We start from the raw sequence: 9,599 nt of genomic DNA on the forward strand, positions 1-9,599 counted from the left end.
ATGTGATTTTGTTTTTTACATTTTATTGCAACCATTTCGGATTTAAAAACAAAGGTGCTAAACAGAGCATGACAGTGCGAGACAAAGCGTGACCTATCTGCTACTGTGTGCTAAAGCGAAAAAGTTGTATTTTTACTTTTGCTCAAAGGTTTATCTAAAGTTTATTCTTTCTCCAAAGGCAGCTTACAATGTGTGCACCCTATCTTATCAAAGGACTTATTCCATTTCTATATGTTTTCGTCTCTTGTCCTTGCTCCATAGACACCACGGAGGATTGCTCCTCTTAATCTTTACCCAGAGGCTGACGGATGATGCCCGCACCCTTTTTCCCTTAATCTTATACCATTTGTTCATGTCCTCATTATCAACTGAACATTTTTTCATGTGTCTGTTAGCCATTTGTATGTCTTCTTTGGAGAAGTGTATGTTCATGTCTTCTGCCCATTTTTTGGCTTGATTATTTGTTTTTTGGGTGTTGAGTTTGAGAAGTTCTTTATAAATTTTGGATACTAGCCCTTTATCTGATATGTCATTTGCAAATATCTTCTCCCATTCTGTTGGTTGTCTTTTGGTTTTGTTGACTGTTTCCTTTGCTGTGCAAAAGCTTTTTATCTTGGGTGCCTGGGTGGCTTAGTTGGTTAAGCGACTGCCTTTGGCTCAGGTCATGATCCTGGAGTCCCAGGATCGAGTCCCACATCGGGCTCCCTGCTCAGCAGGGAGTCTGCTTCTCCCTCTGACCCTCTTCTCTCTCATTCTCTCTCTCAAATAAATAAATAAAATCTTAAAAAAAAAAAAGCTTTTTATCTTGATGAAGTCCCAATAGTTCATTTTTGCCTTTGTTTTCCTTGCCTTTGGAGACGTGTCTAGCCAGAAGTTGCTGTGCCCAAGGTTGAAGAGGTTGCTGCCTATGTTTTCCTCTAGGATTTTGATCGATTTCTGTCTCATATTTAGGTCTCTCAAAAGATTTTATTTTTAAGTGACCTCTACACCCAATGTAGGGCTCCAACTTACAACCCTGAGATCAAGAGTCGCATGCTCTACTGACTGAGCCAGCCATGCGCCCCTTATTCTTAAAAGCTTGTTCATGAGAATATTGCTGGAACAACAGTTGCTGGTAGGTCATCAGCCAATCTGAGTCTATTGCCACCTTGACAGTGTAACAGAGTATGGGAATGAGAGGACAAAGTCAGGGTATTTTGATATTTTGAGGTTTGGGGGGCTGGTTTAAGACAGGTCTTTCAATGCAGGAGCCTGATTAGGATTGGTGGACACAATGAGGCAGAGGTTCCCAGGGGGAAGGTTTAGAAGTGTCTTGATGTATAAACAGTCATTTGATACTATATATTAAAATACTGAGCAGTCTGATGTTCACTTAAATTGATTTGATTTCAGAAAGCTCCTAACAGGAATAATAAAGTCATTTGCAACTTTTTATCTCCCTGGGCAAGAATTCCCCGGAATAGTTGAGTCATGTTGTCAAGGAGGGTCATGACATAATTTGTTTTTGCCATTCAGCAACTTTGAAGCATGACTTAGCAGTTTTTACATTAACAAAAAACTAGTATTGCTGTACAATGTTGATTTTACTGAGAGATTTTTTTTTTCTTTTAGAGAGGGGGAGAGATAGGGGTAAGGGAAGAGGGAGAGGGAGAGAGAGAATCCACGTGCAGCAGGGCCGACCTCCACTCTCAATTCTGCTGCTGCCTTTGCCAGGCAGACATTGTCACACAGTCCTGAATTCAAATTGTACTTCTCCTATCCCCAAATGTGTGACCACATGTAAGTTACCCATGCAGTTGTAAAATGTGCATAATACTGATCTCAAAGGGTCATTGCGAATATTGAAAATAAGGGAATTAATAAATGTAAAAAGCTGGATATAGAGTTGGTATTCCAAAAATTACAAATGATAAAAGAGTACTTAGGTTTCTCATCGTAGCCTCCGGGGTCTGGTGGCTGGGCACTCTCTGTGTCTAATGATTTTTATGTGTAAACAACTTTGATGGGGTGTTGGACAATTCAGTTTGGTTCTGACACTAACTGCCTGGGGTTAACAGACTCACCAGGACTCATTCCCATAGGACTGCCCACCCTCACTTCAGATGCCAGTAATAAGTATCAGGTCCCCAAGCTTCTCCCACTTCTGTCAAAGTTTGGCTACAAAGCCAAGGGTCCCCAGCCCCCAATTCCCCGTCCCCCCCACCCCTGGTTCCATAATTTGCTTCTATGATTCACAGAACTCAGGAAAATGCTCTGCTTGCTGTTACATTTTGTTATAAAGGATGCAAATGAACAGCCACATGAAGCAGTATACAGGGCAAGGTCCAGAGACACCTGTGCACGGGAGCTTCTGTTCCTCGGAGTTGGGGTACATCACCCTGCTGGCACATGGATGTATTTGCCAATTTGTAAGCTTTCCGAACCCATTGCTTAGAGGTCTTTAAAGAGGTTTCATTACATAAGCATGACTGATTATATCATTGGCCATTAGTAACTGAACTCAATCTCTGGCTCCCTACCCCTCCCCAGAGGTGGGGGGGGGGATGGGGCTGAAGGTTGCAACCCTCAAATCATACCCCTGGCTGTTTGCTCTGACAACTAGATCTCATCCTGAGTCTATCTAGGGAGCTTCCCAGACTTAACCTCATTAGAGTAAACTCAGGTATGGTTGAAAAGGGCTCATCATGAATAACAAAAGATGCTTCAATCTCTCGTCACTCAGAAAATTCCAAAGGTTTAAGGAGCTGTGTGCAGGAACTGGGGACAAAGACCAGATTTATTTTTATTATTATTATTATTCCACTGGCTACCCCCTGGTCTTTGACTACAGATCCTGTGCAGCAAAATGATCATACCTGTCAGAACGTTTACATTTGATGCAGCATTTATAGAACAGATATAGCAATAGTACCAACATGAATATACCTAACAGATTAGGAGAAGCCAATGGGGGCTAGAGATAGATTTGAAGAAACAACTAATTTGTTCCATAAAGCTATTACATACACTTTCATGTTCTTGAAAATTACATATATTTTCCCTATTCTGCTTAATCCACAAAAACAGTGGTGATATGTATTTCTGCGTAGCACACTGGCATATTGGCTTGGCATTTTATTTTGTTATAATAAAATTTGATTGCTAATTGGATTGTTCTTTTCTCCCTTGATCTAGTGCAGTTTGTGCTTATGATAAGCTTGTGCTGGACTATTTAGCACAGAAATCAACTGATGGTTAGCTAGATCCAGTTCCTCCTCAGGCCAGTATTTTTCTGTAGATATGTCCCGAAGAGGTTTTGACACAATCCCCCAATACATTTGGTAACCAATACTGGTGTTATCATAAGACTTATTTACATGAGCTAGTCGAATCTTACCAATGCCACTGGTATTATACCATATTGCAGTGTGGTCATGGTACAGTTTTGTAGCCTGAAAAATAGGAGTCCAAAGATACAGTCATGTTACTAGAGTTCCATTTAGTCATTAATGGTTGGTCCACTTCATTATCATATCATATGACCAGTATGTCTTCCAGAGTGATCTCACTCAGATTTTCAGGCTGCCATTTGACTTTGTCAGGTTCCAAAAGCAGTGTGGTCTTGGCAAACACTAGCTTTACACTCTGGGCATCTGGTGTAACTGTGCTAAGAGACAATACTATTTCCTTGCTCTGAGCCTCTCTAGAGTGAGTAATATAATATTGGGTTTCCCTTATTGCCTACCTCGCTTATCATTTCTTTACCCTCAGCTATTATTTCTCCTTTTCTCCATATGTGTTTTATATACATCTTTTTTACCCAAACTTTTCCACCTTTGGAAGGGACATTGGTCCAGATTTCTGGCAGTGATACTAGTCTAGCTAGTGCCTCTCCCTCAGTCCAGTCCTATTCATACAGGGTAGCGTTACACATGTACACAACTAGTGGGCTGTCTCAACCAGTAGGCGTGACAATAGCATTTGCTGTCAACTCCAACTTTCCCAGATGGGGTGCAGGCACAGCCTACCCATCAGGTCCTCACAGAGTTCTGACATAAAGGTTTAAAAGCATAGTTATGGCTTCCTACTTAGGAATCATCTCTGCTTCCAGTAACTGCAGTTGGATCCCTGGCTCTGGAAGCATGGCATCAGGTAGGAAAATAGAAAGTTGTGGTGACATGGGGGAGAACTGTATAATAACACCAACATTCTCCCACACCCCCTCCCCCGGTTCCCCCAGAAAACTGGAGGAATCTCTCCAGTTGCGGACCCTTAGCCCCGCTCATGTTGAGTGTGAGCACATGTTCATGAAGTTGGGTAAGCCAGTCCCTCACACCTTTATTTCTCCCCCTACTCCTGTTTTAGACAGCAAATGTTCAACTGCCCATTCCAGTTCTCCCTTAAACCACTCCTCTGAGAACGATATGAAGCATGGTATGCCCATTTGATGTGATATCTCTTGGCCCACTGTTGGACACTATGAGCTGTAAAGTGCGTCCTTTGGCCAGAAGAAATGAAACTCAGTCACCTAAATTGGTCCAGTATATTGCGTTCCAATCCTTTAATAGTAGTTTGAACATCTGCATACATTTGGGTATGCAAAGCCCAGTCTGGAGTGTCTATTCCTCTCAGGGACCATTTATAGCTTCCTGGAGCCACCAGCATTTGTCCAATGTATACACTTCCCAGGTATTGATGAGACCTTTCTCCCAGAGAATTTTCCCCTATAGCCATTTGCAGCCTCTCTTGTTGGCAAACAGAACAGTTCCTGGTGTTTTGTGACTCAGAGGGTGCAAGAGGAATATGTGGAGATTCAGCTCATCTCTGCACTGCTACAGCACCGCCATGTCCTCTCATTGCACGGACACAGATATTCACTTCAAGGGAGAGCAACAGAAGGTCCACTTGGTGTTCCAATCATCTTTTGAACCTGGGAAAGAGTTCTGATGGGCATCAACATGTCTTACTTTAATGCACCCCTTAAATTCCCACAGCAATTGCCACAGGGCTATTCCCTCTATAGGCATCCCTTTACCAGTCAACTTTTCCACTGCTCATTTACCAATGCTGACCACATGGCCAGCATTGCCTCCTGCCCATAAGTTGGTAAAAACTCGAAAGCTCTGACCTTTGTTCAATTCTTCCATCTCTGATATGAAAAGAGCATGCAGTTCAGCTAGTTGAGCTGATTTATTCTTACCTTCTTCAGAGTCTTTCCATCTGCAGGTCTTAATGTTGCAGCCTTGCAGTATCCAAACAGGATACTATTCATTTTCCTTGGAGCAGTTCTTGGTTGGTCAATTAAGTGGTGTTCTTGGGCACTGTCCATGTGGTGACAGGTTTTGGTGGCTTCTGAAGTGGTTCCACAGTCAGTCGTTGGGAAAAGAGCTTACCTTCCTGCACATACAGGTGGGTGCCTCCTCAATTTCCCTGGTAGCATGCTCCTGTAGAAACTGTTTTCATTTTATTCTGGAACTCCTCGGGACCCTACCTTCCTTATTAGAGTGTTTCTCTGACATCACCCAAGACACTATGGGTATCTCAGGTTTCATGGTTATTTCATGTCCTTTAGCCATATAGGCAGCCTCAAATGCCCAACAGCAAGCTAGTGATTGTCTCTCAAATGCTGAGTACTGGGCAACAGCATGTGGAATTTTCTGGTTCAAAATTCAAAGGCTGCCACTGGGAGGCACACAAAGGCTTTCACTATGGTCTCCAGTCTGCATGTCCACTGGCAGACACTTCTAAAATTATACCTGAGTGGGGATCATAGGGCTTAAAAGCACTGAGAGAGTTATCCCTGTATATAATTGAGATGTGGCTTGCTTTTGTTCAGCTCCCCACTCAAACATGGCCTTCTCTCAAGAAGTCTTCAGGAACTAGCAATATTTCAAAATGCGGAATATGTGTTCTCCAAAATCCACATAAACAAACCAAAACGCTGAGCTCCTTGTTTGGTCCTAGGGGTGGGTAATAAATAACAGCTCACTATTTTCAGTCACTTGTGAAATGTCCTGGGTGGCTCCTACCCAGATTATTCTTAAGAATAATCACTGGTTGGGTGGGTCCTTCAATCTTTATTGGATTTATTAACCTCCCTCAGTTGTTCATGTGAGTCACTATAGCATTCAAGTCAGTCCTAGCTTGCTCTTAGGTTTCTAATATTATCATAAGTTCATCAATATAGTAGATTATTACACTTGGGACCTGCATCAAATCTAAACCTTTTCTGACCAAATTACGACAGGAAACTAACTGGTGTATCCAGATCACCCTGTGGCGGTAAAGCAGTAAAGTAGGTGTAAATCATTCTGCTCAGCCACACTACCTTGCTCTTCCCTTGCTCTTCCTCCCTGAAAGAAGGAGAGAAATCTCCCATGTGAAAGGAACCCTTCCTCTACCAGGAGGAAGGGAGACATCCTTATTATCAGAGACAGGGAATTTAGGGCTAAATAGCTGTATAAACAAACTTAGTTAATCTCAGTATTTATTACCTCTGGTTCAAATTCCTCTGCCTTGCCAATTCCTCACAACTGTATTGTTTCTTTGTCTAAAAGGTGTAGAAGCTTTCTGCTTGGGTCACTTCTTTGGGTCCTCATTCTCTTGTGAAGGCTCCCACAGACATGTAAAAATTTAGCATAACTTGTCTATTTTTCTCCCACTAATCTGTCTTTGTCAGTTTAATTTTCAGACCCAACCAGGGACTCTAAGCGGGGCAGGGGAACTTCTCCCTGGGATCTCTGTGAATTAGAACCTAGAAAGAAGAGATACTTACTGCATGCTTGATAAGTATGCAAATAGAAAAATAAATGATTGAATGAATGAGTACATGGTTGGAAGACACCACAAAACCCAATACACAAGGATCAATCCATCTGTAGTATTTGCCAGAACAGGTGATTCAGGATCCATTCTTCTATCTTCAAATTTTCCACTAGTTCAGGTTTCTCCATACCTCATTTTATTATGAACATTTTCAAATATACGAGCAATTTGAAAGAATATACAATGAACTCATTGTACACAGAAACCCTCCCCCAGACTGAACAGAAGTTAACATTTCGTCATATTTACTTTCTTTCTTTCTCTTTCCATATTCTTTCTATTTTTCTCTCTAAAAAAAAATTTTTTTTTAAATTAAGCTGTAGACAACCATGATACTTTGCCCCTAAATATTCCAGCAAGTATTTCCTGGGAAGAATAACATTTTCCTACTAACCACAATTCCATCATCACACCTAAGAATATTAACAATAACTCTATAATCTGATCTAAAATATGGAGTATCTCAAAACTTCTCCATTTGTCTTAAGAATATCTTTTATGTTTTTTTTTCCTCTGTCTTTTTCTGAAGTAGGATCTAATCAAGTATCACATATTGCCTTTGGTCATGTCTCTTGTCTGTTTTAATCCAAAGCAGTCCCTCCCAGACTTCTTATCCTTATCATTGGTTTTTTGTTTGTTTTGTTTTTATAAACTAGGCCAGCTGTCTTTAAAAACATGCTACATTCTTGGTTTGTCTGGTGTCATTTAAGTTGTTCCTTTAGTTCCTGTATTTCCTGCAGTCCTGAGAAGTATAGACACTTGATTAGATTCACATTAAATACTTTTGCCCAGAATACTTAGGTTTTCTATAGCTGCTGTAACAAATTATTATAAATTTAGTGGCTAAAACAACACAAATTCATTATCTTATAGTTCTGTAGGTTAGAAGTCCTGCATAGGTTTCACTGGCTAAAATTAAGGTGTTGGAAGGGCCCGTACCTTTCCAGAAGCTCTAGGAGAGAGAATCTGTTTCTTGGCCTTTTTCATCTCCTAGAGGCTGTCTACTTTCCTTAGTTGTAGCCCCCTTTCCCACCTTCAAAGTCAGCAACACTGCATCCCTCTGGCCATTCTTCTGTAGTCATGTCTCCCTCTGAAAGCTCCTCCTTTAAGGGGTCATGTGATTAGATTAGGCTTACCTGGATATTCAGGGTGATAATTTAATCTGCAAAACTCCTTTTGTCATATAAGATAACACATGCGCAGATTCCAGGAATTAGAACATGGACATCTTTTGTGGGAAGCAGTATCATCCCTACCACAACTACACAGGTGATGCTTTGTGCGTCATCATGTCAAGAGTCCCATTAGGAAACTGTCCTTCTACCAGTGAAGCTAAATTTCATGGGGTTCAAAAAGTGAATTGAAGAGGGGAGCAGTTAGCAAAGCCGTGTGCCTCAGAAGTATCTGGGTGGGGAAGGGAGGGGATAAAAAAATGTTAGCTGCCAGAACCTTACCCCAAAGATTCTGATTCATTAGGTCAGGGCTGGGGGCTGTCATATTAGGTCTTATTTCCTCCTGCAGAGGTGGATGAATCACAGTTGCCGAAGCCTGGGGCCCAGCCTTGGAGGAAACAGGTAAGAGATAACAGGTAGAAGCTCATTTTCTTGATCTCCTTCTGAGGCCTGGCCTCTGAAGGACACCTAGTCAGTGAGAGTTATTTCCAAGTTTATCAACAGTAACCAGCAAGAATTAACATGCAAATGACAGTCAGAATCAGTGAGCTTCCTCAGGGAAATGGTTACTGACAGATTTCCTTCCTTGGGAGACAGCATACTTACTAACCCAGGTCATCTGAAAAAAAAAAAGAAAAAAAAAAAGGAGGAGGGCAAGGCCTTCTTGCAAAAATTCTTTGCAGTATTTAGCATTTAAATGATATGAATATATTTTAACTAATTATATTAATTTAAAAAAGAGTTGTAGAAAAGCTGAAAAAAAAATCAAATGTCTATAAAGATAAGCCTCCTGGGCGCCTCAGTCGTTAAGCGTCTGCCTCGGCCCAGGTCATGGTCCCAGGGTCCTGAGATCGAGTCCTACATCTGGCTCCCTGCTCAGCGGGAAGCCTGCTTCTCCCTCTCCCACTGCCCCCTGCTCGTGTTCCCTCTCTCACTGTGTCTCTCTCTGTCAAATAAATCAAATCAAAAAAAAAAAATAAATAAAGATAAGCCTCCTTCCCTAGTTCTCCTCGTCAGAAACAGTTGCTGTTAATCACTTTGTTGCGTATCCATCCAGAAATATATTATGTTTACACAGCATATTTATGTAGCCATGTCTCTATCTTTCTTATACAAATGAGATCATCTTGTACACACACCATTCCATATTTTGCCTGGACCCAACTTCGTTTCAGAACACAGAATCTATTGCATTCCTTTTTATTTTATTTTATTTATTTTATTTTATTTATTCAGTATTATTGTTTAAGGGCCCCAATGTGGGGTCTGAACCCATGACCCTGAGGTCAAGACCTGAGCCAAGATCAGTCACATGCTCAACGAACTGAGCTACCTAGGAGTCCCTACTGCATTCCTTTTTAAACTGCATACCTCGCACGGGTGACTAGGATTTATGGTGCCACCTCCCTATTAATGTTCTTTTAGGTTCTTCCCCAATTTTGCTACCACAACCCTGATGTAATGACTAGTCTTGCATAAATGGCACTTCCCACACATCTGAGCCTATTTTAGGACACATATCTAGAAAGGGATTTCCTGGGGAAAGGATTTGTTCATTTATTAAGTTTATTTATTGCCAAAGAGGTTGTAGCAATTATACTACCATCTGAGAATGTCTATTTC

General features: G+C 41.3%; 1 long non-coding RNA gene across 1 annotated transcript; it reads right to left on the reverse strand.

Moving 5' to 3' along the window:
- Positions 1–4,508: 4,508 nt before the first annotated feature.
- Positions 4,509–5,889, reverse strand: LOC112835834 (uncharacterized). The gene is made up of 2 exons (XR_003211322.2): positions 5,180–5,889; positions 4,509–4,909 (listed from the first exon to the last, which is right to left on the reverse strand). It is a non-coding gene; the product is annotated as an uncharacterized lncRNA (long non-coding RNA).
- Positions 5,890–9,599: the final 3,710 nt, after the last annotated feature.

This window comes from Callorhinus ursinus, unplaced genomic scaffold, assembly GCF_003265705.2.
Source record: "Callorhinus ursinus isolate GAN/ISIS: 27379988/994484 unplaced genomic scaffold, GSC_fseal_2.0 scaffold4, whole genome shotgun sequence".
Classification (NCBI taxonomy): Eukaryota; Metazoa; Chordata; class Mammalia; order Carnivora; family Otariidae; genus Callorhinus; species Callorhinus ursinus.